The sequence below is a fragment of the Corvus cornix genome, chromosome 4 (genome assembly GCF_000738735.6).
Source record: "Corvus cornix cornix isolate S_Up_H32 chromosome 4, ASM73873v5, whole genome shotgun sequence".
Classification (NCBI taxonomy): Eukaryota; Metazoa; Chordata; class Aves; order Passeriformes; family Corvidae; genus Corvus; species Corvus cornix.
In genome coordinates this window covers 66,154,357-66,169,037 of record NC_046334.1, presented here as the reverse complement: position 1 = coordinate 66,169,037, position 14,681 = coordinate 66,154,357, and the positions used below count along the sequence as shown (strand labels likewise).

The following is a 14,681-nucleotide window of genomic DNA, read 5'->3' as shown; positions in this document are numbered from 1 at the left end:
TTAACTGCAAAACCAAAATGTAAATGTGAACTTGCTAGTACTTACTTACTAGATGCTAGCAGCTAAAGGGGAAGGTTTAAGGGTGATGGCATCACAAAAATCCTTTTTTTCTAGCAGGTCGGATAGGCAAGTCCAGGTGTATTAACATGCCTGTATTCTTGTAAAAAGCTACTTGTGGAAGTGAAGCTTTCAGTAGCAACAAACATTTTTTCTTCTTTTTCCATTTTTGTGCAGATGAACTTTTTAAATTTAATTTCTTGAAATACCCCTGAAGTCTCACTTTCAGAGATGATAGGGACACTAAAGTGTCTGTTAAGGCCTTATCTACGCATTAACATTGTGCAAATAGACAAACCTGTGTACACCCAATTTTGCATGCAGTTATAATGCTGCCAGCTCAGCTTTACTTTAGGAAGGAGTATTTTTGGATTAGTATAAATTTGCTTGTTCTGTAGCATGGACTCTGCTGACTAGAAAACAAAATTAATGCTTCCCAGAATTGATATCATTGCAACAAACCTTTGCATACAGCAGACATCTACCCCACTGGAAATGATATTTGAAAGTGCTGCTCAGAGGCTGGTTTTAGGAGTTAATGATCTACAGATGGGATCCTCAGAGGTGTTTTAGCTCAGACCCAGTGGTGACTCACTAAATGAAAAGTGCTTACAAACTAAAAGGAGATTTGAACAGCTCCCTCTGTCACCATGGAAAAAGATGCTCAGTTTCCCCCTGAAATGTGCCTATCATGCTCTTAGCTACCCATGGTGCATGTGAGGCAGCTGAGGTGAGAAAAGCACCCAGCTGCCTGCAGCAGTGACACTCGAACAAAGCTGCATTGTAATGATTGAGGAAGGGTGGCCTCTTATCTTTCATGTACTACATTCCTGGTTCAAATAAGAAGGTGCACACATTGAAATTGAGGTTCCTGCTAGTCCTCCTCTCTGGCCTCCCTAATTGGTTTATCCCCTCACATGTTCTATCTCCTTGCAGAAAAGTTAAGATCTGTGAAGACCAAATGCCGGAAACAAAACTGCAAGTAACCTTTGATCAAGGAAACTTAAATTTTCATAGTGCACCACAGCATGTAAAGGAATGAAAAATAAAGTTCAAATTACAAGTGAAGAGAGAGAAAAACTTTACACCTTTATGCAACAACACATGGAGAAGCAGGGGTGCAAATAGAAATGATGGCATACAATGGAACCCTACAACTTTGGCCTCTGTTACAGGCATGAACACAAACATCTGGGGAAAATTGTTTAGTTTTCTTATTTCTCTGTCTATGTGGCACCAGGACAGTATTCTTCAGGGCAGAGCTGGACCAGCAGGGATGTTTTCCCTAGCACACCACCCAGCCCTTGCACAGGCCAACACTGGCCCTACAACACAAATACTCACCTGGGAGAGTGGCAGACACCACCCTGCCATGGTGGTTTAGAAGAGCATGGCAGCTGGATGGTTCTGAGATCTGAGCAATAATCTTTAAAAACGTTCAGACCCCATAGCACTTTGCAAGCTGTCCTCTGCTCTGGGAATAAATGCTTGAAGTGTGAGGAAACTACTCTATCTACCTTAAGTGAACAGTTATAAGGAGTTAAAAGAGCTGCAAAAGTTCAGCCAAGACTGGTGTCAATGCTGGACTTTGTGCAAACTAATTAGTGATGATCAGTTTACTAAGCATTTGGGGTTGTGACAATAATTTAATTGGGGACACACTTCAACATTTCTTGAAAACTCATATTTATTTGAAAATCAAAATATTAATTTATTAACTTCCTGTTAGGTCCTCCCACTTAAGAATGTGGGGCCAGCTATTCACAGAATTCACAAGGAGAGATCTATGTGGACAAGAAATAGGCCCAGGGATCACGTGTTTCATGGTGGGATATAGCCTAAAAAAAATCCCAACCTTCCAGCTTTAAATATTATTGTTTTCTTAAATTAACTCTGGGAGATTTTAATCTAGATCTTGGGTCTCTGCCAGGGAACACACACTGCTCCCCACATCCCTGAGAACATTGTGGAGGCCTGTACAGTCAGCTGGCATTACAATGAAAGAGCATCCAGTTAACTCTGTCACTTCTTCATAAAGTCGTCTTCTCTAATGCTGCTCTTCTTTTAACTCATTGGAGTTTCCCAATTAGCACTCTGTGTGTGGGGACACATCTCCTTTCTTGTCTTTTGAGGGGTTTTTAGGGAGGTCATGGGACTATTTAGTGAAACTAAAAGGAGGACTTAATACACCAGATTACTTCCTGAAGTTCAAATGGATAACTCTTCAATAATACTGATTAACAGGTCAGGCTGGATCAGGGGAGGGTAGTTAGGATGCCTTGAGATGGTGCCTGAGAAGAAGCCTTATTGAGGAAGGAGGCAGGGACTTATGGTGGCTGGAAAGCTCTGAGAGCACATTGTTTGGGCGTGAATTCGAGGGGGCGCAGTGAAAGCAGGCTGGTCAAACACAAAGCAAGCGGAGCGCAAACAGGACACTCCTCAGGGTACCCTTGCACTGCATCCTCGAGCAAGCTTTTTGTCCTGCCTAATTAAAGCAAATGGCGATGTTGCTCACTGCTTATAGATCACTGTTTTCAACCCTTGTCAGGGAAAATTCTCCTGATGAATCCCATGGGATATAACCTGAATAGAGGAGGGAAGGTGGAGCATGGACTTTTGCCAGTGCACTGAGAAGCTTCGTCTGGGTTGGTTTCCAATGAATCAGCGCAGCCATCTGGGGGAAGGGGGAGGAATTCCCTCACTTCTTAATCAACCTATCTGCATTTTAAAAGGGAAATATTTTTCAGAAAGATGCGCTGTGCATATCTGGCACTTGGCCTCTTGTTACTGCCAGCAGTCACTCTGATAATGTGTTATAAATGATGGCACACCAAGCAGACAGGGCTGCAAGCCCATGTGATTGTATTGCATTATCAAAGTGACAACCAGAAAGAACAAGAGGTCTGGCTGCTGGATTGGTCCATAAGTAGATTTTGTGTTGTTGATATTACTATTTATATACAAATGGGTACTAAACATTTTTATTATTTTCCCAGCAGGAGTCAGGACATTGTTAGGACTACAGTGTACAGATAGCTGGGGTGAGGCACAAGATAAAATTTGTTTTAAATTCTGTCTTCATAGACTACAGCAGGCAAAACAATGATTGTTAATGAAATCGATTCAAGTACACACTTCTAATTTTGCATCTGTAAGCAGAGGAATCTTAAGTGATTTAAACTGGCATCATTCCCTCAATAAACCCATGCCTATGTTGTCGGATGCCATGGAGATACCTCCTGTGATCTACACATTTGAAAAAGGCGTGATTGTTAGGCATTGCATGGAGATTCAGCAGAAGCAATGCAGGTATCTCCATAGGTGTCCAAGGGTGGAACAAGCTGGTAAAATCTGCTGCAGAATCTGAGTTGGGGACCTCAGGTCAGTGCTGCTGTGGGGAAAGCCTTTCTACCAAGATCCAGGAGATGCTGTCACCTTCCAGCACTGCAGCCAAGTCTGTCACTCTGCTCTTTCACAGCGACTTTGGTGGCCCTGGAGAAAGTTGTTTGGATGTCTGGTTGGGGGGGAAGGCTTCCTCAAGCATAAAGTGACACAGCATGAGCAGAAGACTCAACTCAATCCTACTACTCAGTTCCTCAGTTCTGGAAACCTCTTCTGGGACGTCTTTCTCCCAGAAAACCAAAGCAAAACCTTGCATAATTGCATGGTCTCTGGTCTTTGATTTCATCTGCATTTGGAAAAGACTAATAAAACGCTAAAGGAAAGACTGTTCTTAGGATTTGTGTGTCTATGGTGATCTTCTATGGAATAAAAACTTTCCTGGCCTTCTGTAAAAAGTCTAAATGTTGTTACCCTGAATCTTGGCAACTTTTTCTGTTTCTGAGTGTTTCACAAGATAAAGCAGTTACAGTTTCTTCCGGGAGATATCTGCAAGTACCAAAAATATGTGGCTTATACACAGGGCACAGGAACTCCTCCCACAGCAAGCATTACTGGGTAAAGTTCAAAAGCCTCAGAGACAGAGGTCTTTGTTGTGTTGGCCTATAACTCCTATGATATGTAGAGAGTTTGTCCTTTCTAGAGGTGGCAGAAGGACACGTAACAAACAAAAAATGTAGGAGGGAACAGTGCTCTAATCCCACTGAAAAATGGACCAAGGGAGTTGAAGTTTTATGGAAATGACCAAATCCTATGACAGAAACCTTCTGAAGGGTCTAATGGAAAAAAAGAGAAAATTAGCCATGTACTTGCAACAGATTATTGCCATGAATCTATTCAACACAACCTTTCCATGAAATTTCTACAACCTGAAATGACAAATATTCATGAACTAACACTGCTCATGTCATTTGAGGTAATCACTCTGTCTGTCTGAAGACAGCTGGAAACAATGTTTCTAAACAAATTAATGATAAGGATATTAAAATCTGTAAATATGTCAAGAGATGTAGACATGTCATTTGACATAATTATACCAAAAGGGACATTTCTACTGAGTAAAAGCTAAATAAATGGTTATGTATCAATAAGAAAATATTACAGACCTAAAGTTATTCAATGAAGAAATACTCCCTGCTTTCTATCTCTACATGGCAGTGTTGCTGCCAGCAGTATACTCATATTCTACTACCCATTAGATTCATACTGGGTAACTTATTTTGCTCTTATGGGCTTGCCTAGGAATGCAGTGCAGTCATTGAATTCAATTGGATTTAGAAATTTTTGGGGTCAGAAGGCAAGGTAATGATTATCTTGTGTTATGTAGGAACCATAAAAATGTATCTAGATATTTCCAGAGTGAGAGGACTGATCTTTTCCTATACAATGTGTGTGAACTCTGCTTAGACCACAGTCAAGGAGGGGAGATTGGATGGAGGGAGGGTTGGTGCTGACTCATGGTAACAGACATGAGAAAAAAGCAATGTTGGGTTGTGGTTAGCACTGATAGAAGTGCAGCCAGGAGATTACAGCAAACTTTACGTCTGTCACTTATGTTCTTTAGAAATACTGCATGTGTTTTAAGCATCATGATGGGCCAGCTTCACAGGGTGTGAAAAGCTTCACTTGTTCCAGAGGAATTTCTGATGGAGCAACGTGTAAATAACCTTGTAGGTTAGCAGAAACAAGGCAATATCTTTGGCATGGAGTCAACAGGCACCATTTAATTTTTGGGTGGGTTAAACCAGGAGGTGCATGTCTGAGTCAGGGCTTGAAGCAGACCTCTCAGTTCTGCATTATCAGACTTCAGGTCCAAAAGGTGTTTTTGTTACAGGGTCTTGGTAGCTACTCCAGCCACTTCAGAAAAGTCTTACTGGCTCAGCATCCAATATTTAAGTCCCCTTCCTCTAAGCTGAACCTTCCCACCTGCTCACATAACAGCTATACCTGTATGGATAGAGGCAAACCATTAAAATATGGACTATACATATATATACCAAATTAAAAATTGGCTTACTTTCTCCTGATTCCTACACCTCTACGTTTCTGGTGAGCAAAACTCATGACAAAGCTGGTACTCTAAATTTGCAGTGAATTATCTGGCAGCTGATTTTAACAAAATCATTTAATATAGATACTTTTTTCCCTTTCTCCCTCCCCCTCTGTAAGACCAGAAGACCCTGCAGCTATTTCCTCCGTGTCTGGAGCTGTCTTTCCTGCACAGTACCTCATGGCAGTGTCTAGGTCCATCTTTGGCAGTGATCTCATCATTGCCATTTCTAGCAATTCATGGAAGCCTCACGTTGCAGAGGTCAGTTGGCTGCTGCAGCTCTCCTGCAGTTTAGCAGTGTGTGTTAGGAACTCCTCTTCCTCCACCCTTGCCTTTCCCACCCCAACCTCCTCCCTTCTGGAGGAGCCATTTGTTATCTGCTCAAAAATACTATGGTTTGTTTCTAACCTTAAAGCTAGAAATACTCTGGTGGAAAGAAGAAAAACAGAAGAAAAAATGCTCAGGGGGAGCTGGCAGAGAATCCTGTCTTGTAGCAGGTTTTTACATGATCTTGAACAAGTCTTTGATCATGACTGAGAGCTTTGGTTACTGCTGTAGAACAAGTGATAACAATGTGCATTAACTGGTTTATGCTGTAACCATGCCTGTGTGTTCGTGCTGAAAACAGGGAAATCAGCTCTTTAGTGGGGTATCCCTGGAAGCTTTCGTCGAGAAATTTTTCTCTAGCCAACCTATTCCTTAAAGCAAAGCAAATATGTACCTGTTTACAAGTAGAATACAATTAAAACAAGCTTTATTTTTTTCACCCTTACAGTACCCAAGATACATATCTGGGCCCAGGAATAAAGTTATTAAGCTTTGTGCAGAGTGATTCTGCATCCTAAAATCCATGTTACAATTTGGTTTCACTTCTGTAATATATTGATATTTCTGCTATTCCCAGTTCTGGCTGAGAGGTGGTTTGGTTTTTTTTTTAACTTAATATTCAGAAAGTCCAGACTCAGCAGTTGACCTGAACTTAAAAATCCAAAGTTCAGTCAGCATGAACTTTGCATCCAGCAAAGGCTTCTACTACAGTATCAGTAATAACTGTTCTTAATTCACTCAACAAAGCAGTCTTTCATTCCATCAGGCATTTCCTTACTGGATTATTTCACCATAAAATGTGGGCATCCTTTCCCATCTGGTCATCAGAGCTGACAAAGTGGCTCTGAGGACGGTGATCAGAGGACACAGAAAGAGGTGCAAAGCGCTCCATTAGGTTTTGATGGCATATTGAGGTACATCATTTACAGGTCACCTTGTCCTGGCCATCACTACACACACACTGTTCAATTACTGAGCAGTTGTACATCAGCATTACACAGCAAGGTAATCACCTGTAAGTCCCACATGTTTTTACAAAATGATAACTACTGCCTTTGGGAAAGGATGGATTCAAAAAACCTCCATTTAAAATTGTTTAAAATGGGAATCTGGGTGAGGATACAAATTCCATTTGATACATAATCATTGTCAACAACAACAAAAACCTATGGGTTAGGAAATAAAGACATATCAGTAAAAATAAATGCACCTTGCTCCAGTTCTTCACATAGTGCTGTATCCTACAGATATATGAAATCACCATTCCTCAGACTCATGCTCTAAGGCATAGCCTGAACAGTGACTCCTGTGCCTTTGTGCTGTTGGATCAGCACATATGACACTCAAACACACCATTATTATGGAATTTACTTTGCCTTATCCTGACTTAGACTTTGTGTTCAGCTGTAAATTGGAGTCAGTTGAGGAACATACCTAAGAAATCTACCTCAAGCGAGCTAGCAGAATATCTGCAAACAGCTGGGACCTTCTCCCTGCCTAATCCCTGAGCCAGGAACAGGCATGCCTACACCTTGGGTGGCTCAACAGCACTGCCTTGTGCTGTGCAGACAAGCCAGCTCTGTGCAAGGAGCTCCAGGAGGGGCTGGGGAACAGCACAAGGAATTTGTGCTCCTTTATGTATTTGCAATCTCCACCCCCCTTTCAGGTCCTGGGTGTACCTTTCTCATGGTGTAGCAGCTTTGGGTTCCCAGCTTTCTTCTATTGCTCTGACAGCCATATTTATTGTGAAATTATTGTCACAGTAAATTCCCTCTCTGACTTCTGGGACAAGATATAAGCACCAAATAAAGTGGGAGGGCATAAAGCTGTTACTCAAGAGATGTATTTGTAATGCAAGAGGCACCACTCCTAATGGCTGGCATGGAATTAAAAGTACAGTTAAACCAACAACACTCAAGACAATTCCCATATTTCTTGGGAATTGATGACTAGCTGGGAGGAGCTTGTATGGCCACAAGCAAAGTCAAAGTCATTAACCTCTGTCTATCACTTAGGAAACATCCTCTCCTGAATCTGTTATCACAATGCTATAATCTAAAAGATGGAAATAAATATATAATTTTAGAGTGTCCTTTATTTTTCATGAGCAATGCATTGCCAGTTAGTATATTCACAGTGCTTTTAGAGGGTTAATGCCCAGGATATAGCCAACCCAGAGGCAAAAGGCTTCAAACTTAATTTGTTCCATAATAATTTCTCACTGAGAAAGCATAATGATGCCACAGACAGAGAATATATTGAGGAACAGTTTCCAGAAATACTAAAAAGTTTTAGGTCCTTTGGACGGCAACATTTTTAAGTATATGTGATGACATCAATGTGTCTCCACCAGCTGCAAGCACGACACACTCTCCCTCCTTCCTACCATTTATCCATGTGATTGCTCTTGGGTGGAAGGTGGAGAGCAACTTGTCACTAGAGACTCCTGATTTGCTGCTCTTGGGGACTGTCTCTGACACCTTGGCTTATGCCTTCTCATCCACAGACTTAATGCACAAACTCCTTTTAATAAACACATACATATGTTTCTGATAAATTGTTAGGCCCTTGATTTAAGTTCTTTTTAGCTTTTCCTTCTAGAAGTCCAGTTTTGGACAACCAGGTTTGAAAATATTATCCTTAGCCATAACCTGTATCTCCAATGGGTTGATTTTTGACACAGATGATTTTTTAACTCCAAAAAGTACACAGGTGTCATGAGGAAATAACTTTGACCCCACAAAATCTCTGAAAATAATTTCATTGGAAAACTTTCTGACAAGGTAATAATTTCTAGGAGCTAACAAAGAATGGAAGACATGCTTCACCACCATTGTATGGACAGAGCCAAGCTATTAAAATTCCCTTTGTTTTCTATTTTATATCACAGTGCATGATCTTTGATGCACAAAACAATAACTCATTTGATATACAAAGGACGGTGCTTTCATTTTTATTGATTACATTGATTTTTTTTGATGACCCCCAGATTAACAACTGCAAACCTAATCTTTTTTTCCTTTTATCTGGTAAAAGTTAATTGTTGTAATTATTAATCAGTCAGTTTGCTGCCCATGGTGAGGAACGGCAAACAGAGAGTAAGAAGGGAAATGTTGATGCCTGTTAGGTCCAACTGAACTTTGAATACCTACAATACCCGGGGCGATGGCTGTGGATCCTGTGGGTCATGTGAGGTCTGGTGCTGCATGAAACAGGAATTAAGGATAGAAGAAGGAAATATTGGCTAAAATGTCTCAGGCTCTGTGAGGCATGGAGGTGATTCTAACAGCCTTTCCTGGCCTCAAAGGCTGTGCCCACAAATGCACAAAGCAGGGAATGCTGCCTGTGGCCGTGCTCTTGGCACAGCACTGGCGGGCGATGGAGGAGGAGCAAGGAGCTCAGGCCACCTTCCACTCCCTTGCTCATGGGGTCCTCCAGCCACTGTGAATGATTTATCAGCTGCAGCACCTTTGCTTTCTCCCCCACTGGCATGGCCTCTCTGCCAAGGGTGACGTGGGCTTGAGCTGCTGCAGCTGTTCCCTGCACTGACTCTCCCGTGCCAGGCATCCCGCGAGTTCCTGAGCCACTCCAGCTCTCTCACACAGGAACAGAGGCTTAGCAGGAGGACTCCAGCCCCAGCCAGGGTCTGCCTTGGGGTTTCCTGTGATCCAGACGTGCACTAGGGCAAGACACAGCCCTTGGTGTCTGGGAGGACTTTGGGGAACCCCACGTTCCCTTGCAGCCAGTGGGGGATGGATGCCACAGAGCAACATCCACTGCGGCAGAAGCAAGTTGTGGTCCCTGTGAAATATTAAATGGGATGAGACCTTGGCACCCTAGCAAAGGACTCTTTGCTGTTCAGCTTGCCCATGCCGTGGTCAGCAGAATTGCCTGTTTGGCATTTGGTTTGAAGGGGCCAGCAGACAGTGGCCCCAGTGGGAAAGGACAGAAGTTGGGTCTGGTTGCCGAGGGATGAATGGATGCCTGGGCACCACCTCCTTCACTAAAACTGGGTGTCTGCTGCTCCCCTCTGATGTGGTTTGCACTTTGGCAGAAATGCTGCAGCTGCTGGGCCTAAAGCAGTTGTTTGGGAAAGAAGGAAACTTAACCCAGACCATGTGGATTTGCAATGGCATCTCTCCATTCTTGTCCTTTTTTTGGCATTTTGAGCACCTCCAATCCTTTCTGGAAGTCCTTGGTGGCTCAGAGACATGCAGGAATCTCTTGCATTTTGGGTGAATAACCTGGGCTCCAGGGCAGAGCCATCTACATGCATATGCCAGTACACTGAACTGTTGGCAGTAGGAACAACCATCTGCTACCTATGTATGAAAAATTTGCCCATGTTTGGATGGTGGTCCCTGTGTAGGTGGTTTGCTGATAGCTGGCATCAGGCTTCACAGTTTGGGTACACCTGCAAAAGAGGTGTAAATGTTGGAAAGCTAGAATGGAGACAATTTGGGATATGCTGCCTAAATAAAAACAACTGTAATGGAAAACATCTTAAGTCACTAAATTCCAATATCATAGTAATATAATCTGCTTTGGGTTAAAATCTAAGGACCAGAATTATTAACGTTCCCCTCAGGACCTAGACTACTGATAGTGAGATAGTGATGAACACTCAGCAAAAATGAAACAGAAGATAAACACTAGGTAAGTATAACAATGAGCTTTATGAATAGCAATAAACCACATGTAGACCCACAATGTATGATTCAGATGTTCACTGAATCCATATGCTTCATCTGGGAAATTTTACTTTTCTCTGGCTCAACCATCTGACTGGAGCACATGCAAAATGCAACACTTGCTTTGAAGAAAAACGTGGCTCCTGCATAAGGGTCAGAGCGTGGTGCTGTGAACTATTGTGCAATGGGGAGAGACTCTGCTTGCCCACACTGCTTTTGCCAAGAGATTATAGGTTCACAGTAACAGCCAGTGCCTTTACAATTTTCCTGGAGCTTAGTGAGACAAGGCTACAGCCACATTAAAAATTAAATGGAAAGAGCAGTCATAACTTGTAGGCAAACACAATGAATGAGCAATAATGGGCTGGCCAAGTCTTTGAGGACATAAATCTTTCCATCTGAAGCAGCCAAAGGACTTTGTAACTGTGTGATTAGTGCTTGTGTTTTGGTTGGATCAGAATGCAGTTAAGGATGTTGTGGGTTCACATCCGCTTGCTGCAGGTGGTGAAAACCAGAACAAGCAGGATCCTTCACATCTCAGGAGCTGTTCTATAACCATGGACAAAACAACTACCTGGGCTCCTAAACCAGGGAAGAGAAACAGAGAGAGACAAGGCTTATGGTTGCCACTGGGGACTAAAGTGGGATGGCACTTTTAAACATATCTTTGAGGCAAGGTTCCCCTGCTCTCTTGCTCTCTCTCACACACACGCAGTTGGTTTGTCACCGGCATTGTGATGACTCCAGCAGCAGCTGAAGCTGTCCCACCAGAGCCAGCTCAGGTCCAGCCCAGCTGTGATCCACATGGGAGGTCAGAGGCTGAGGAAAGCAGAAATGATTTAAATCCAGTTTGCTTGCCATGGCTCCAGTTCAGTGGCCTCAGCACAACTCTGAACAACAGTAGCAGTCATGTTAATAAGATCACTGCTAAGACCTGACGTGGTGTATGAGAAAACAGTGAAGGTTGTCCTCCTGGTAGAGAGTTCTTCTTACTACAATGGCCAAAGATGAATGACAGAGAGTTTTCTTACCCTTCCAAGACACACACTTGGATTGTTTTATTTTTATAGTCCTTAAAGGTCTGGAAAACTCTCTACATAAACATGGACAGATTGAGGCTGTCTACTCACCAGTGTTCCTGGGACTATATATTTTTATGGAGTAAATTATTGTCTATTATGAAGATTGACTTTTAATTAGCTTAAAAAAGGTTGTAAATGTTCAGAAAGTACATAAACTTATAAACTTAATATTCTGATCAATAACAGCTGGCTGATATATGACAGGTCATAACTGTCTTCACAGACAAATGTACTAGCATGTATTTTTTTCTAGACTATTTATTGCTGTTTCCAGAAATTAGCATAACTAATCAGTGGAAAAATACTCTCTCTACCATATAAAATATAAAATATGTCACTAATTAAAACTACAGTCAGAAGATCTACTAGGAAAGCAATAGGGAGCCTCCTAGAGCCAAGGCGATAAGAAGAGTAGTGAGCTCATTTCAGCTAGAAGTTTCTTTCTCACTTTCCCTGATTGCTCCTGGGCATTAGACAATTTGGGGTGCCAGAACTGTATGAGTTCTGACTCATTTGAGACTGCAGATGTTTTTCTGGAGTCAATGTGGTAAGATCTGCAGTGCTAGAGGTGCCTGGGCTCCATAGCCTGCAGCCCAGAAGAAGCTGGCACCACTCTGGACTGCCTGTATCTTCCTGTCTTTAAAGAGAAGATGTCTATTTACACGTGGATCAACTGGATGAACCTTCAGCATGACTACAAGAAAGGGCTCAAATTCATATCTGGCACACAATTTAGACACAGCTCTAGTGGGAACCTTTATTTCTTTGAGGGAAATGGTTGAAGATAAATGCTTCGCCCCAGTCTAAGGCAGGAAAATATTTTCCCATCACCTTCCACAGAAATCCTGCATGTTTTTCACTCTTTACTGCAATAGGAAAGGCACAGGTGTGGAGAGATCAGAATTTCATTTCCTCCAAAGCAAGATGTCACAAGACAAAGAGCTCTTTATTTAATCATAACATCCTGCCCTGTCTGCCCAGTCTGCCACCCTCAAATCTCAACACCCCTCTCCACAAGTATCTCTGTCAAGACTTTGATGTCCAATATTAAAAAAAAAAATTAATAAGGTGACATCATAAATGTCCTAAACTCTCCTAATGCTGAAAATCTGTCCCATTCTATTCTACAGCTGCACGAGTGACAAGAGATGTGTATCATCATTGGAGTTCTTCATTGATGGGATAGCACTCAGACAACAGTAGAAACCAGCCACTTCATGTTCTGAGCATCAGTGCCTTGACCTCTGTCACTGGCCTTCATAATTCAGTTATTTTTAGGGCTGGTTTTTTCCTCTCTGGCTAGAAGCTAATACAGTCTCTCCTGTGATCCCTGAATCTCTTCAAAGTAGAGTCCTGACCTTATGTTAGGAAGCACCTACTTTCCCTGGAGCCATGGGCTCAGGTCTCAGCACAGCTGACTCATGTTTTCTGCTGCTGCTTTGACCTCCACATGCTCTGAGAGGGCTCAGGGCTTGACAGCAAGGGGGAGCCCAGACTCACCCCATGGACTGTCCCTGAGCAAGGCTTTCCCTGTGCCTCTTGCACCCAGCCTCTGGCACACCCTGGTCAGCACCTGTGGGGCTGAGATCTTACCTTCCCCCACCTCACCTCTCCATCACCTTGCTCCTGGAGGTGATAAGGGAGCAGAGCGTGGGTACTTCCTGGGCGTGGGGAGATCTGTTGGGCTTGGTCTTTTCATGCAGGTGCTAGAGGGGAGATTCTTGTCTTCTTTGGAGCACAGAGTAGCTGCGGGCACAAACCAACCACTTGTGTGGGGAAGAGTGGGGGATGATCTTTCACACAGGCCCTTCAGATAGGACGTCCTCTTGCTGTGAAAACACGTCAGAGATACATTTGAGTAGGGGTTTTCCCTGCACCCTAACAGGAACATTTCCCCCCTCCTTCCAGCTTTGCATGCCTCCTGATGTTCTGCCTTTTATCTTCCAGGTAGCTGGATCCCAGTGATGCAATCTGACATGAGAGGCTCTTTAAGATACTGAGACTGATATCAAAACTCACTTCTTTTAGGGAGTCGGTCTGGGTCCAGCTGCTGTGTGAGACAACCGTTAGCTAATGGTGCTGAAAAAGCAGCGTACACTGAGTTCTTGCAGGCTCCCTGGGCAAAAGAATTTTGCAAAAAGAGAAATTTGAAGTTTTTATCCTCTCTGGCATTCTCTTGTTTCTTTTTTTATACGGTACCTGTAAAAAAATATTTCTGATGTGTTGCTGCAACATGCCAAATTTCTTCATATCTGATGCTTTAAGTTTAACTATATTTATCTTGTTTATGAAAGCTGACAAGTGATACAGCCATAATAGCGCCAGCAGAAATTGCACAGCAATTTTACTTGGGTTCTTTTCAAGTCAGTGGAACTGTTAAATGAGATTAGTGCAGTAGAAGGGTTTATTGCAGCCGTGAGAAACCAGATAGACACATATCGCAGGGAACCAGCGATAGACTAAGAGGATCACATACAGAGACATTGTGCCAAGGAGGGCTTGGCAGGATAACACAAGTGCATCTTTTAGCTCTGTGGAGCTGTGTCTTACTATTTCTGATATGGTTCTCCACTCATCCCAACAGCTGTCTCTTCCCTTTCCTTCTCCAAACCCTCATATATCTTTCAGTGCCTTATTCTGACACTGGTCATGCTTGTAGCTTGATGAGGCTTTTTAGGAATAGTGGGGAACTGGAAACAATGGTGCCTATTATTTTCCTTGCAACCCTTAGCATAGCCCAAGAAAATCTGTGTGCTGGTGGCTACTGCTTTCTTTTGCTAGCTCTGTTTTCTCTTTATAAAGAAGATGTCTTATTAGGAGTACATCTCACTGCTGAAGTAGTTATATTCAGAGAAAAAGAAATAATCTTCATAGATAAAGAAGTTATTTATTATAAAGAATTCCTTATATATGTGAAGTGTTATTACGTATGTTATGTTACAATACGGTTATATCTATATCTATATATCTATGTTGATCATTATCAGGGACTGAACCCAGAAGTTTCTGGAGCAAAGAGTGTATCTTGTGTGCTTGGAATCTTAGCACAGACTGCTGTGTAAGTCCCCATTCTCT

The 14,681-nt window shown here is 42.5% G+C and overlaps 1 long non-coding RNA gene across 1 annotated transcript; it reads right to left on the bottom strand.

The window, feature by feature from the left end:
• Positions 1-870: 870 nt before the first annotated feature.
• LOC109144873 lies at positions 871-14,441 on the bottom strand. Its single transcript, XR_002045907.3, has 2 exons — positions 13,200-14,441; positions 871-10,247 (listed from the first exon to the last, which is right to left on the bottom strand). It is a non-coding gene; the product is annotated as an uncharacterized LOC109144873 (long non-coding RNA).
• Positions 14,442-14,681: the final 240 nt, after the last annotated feature.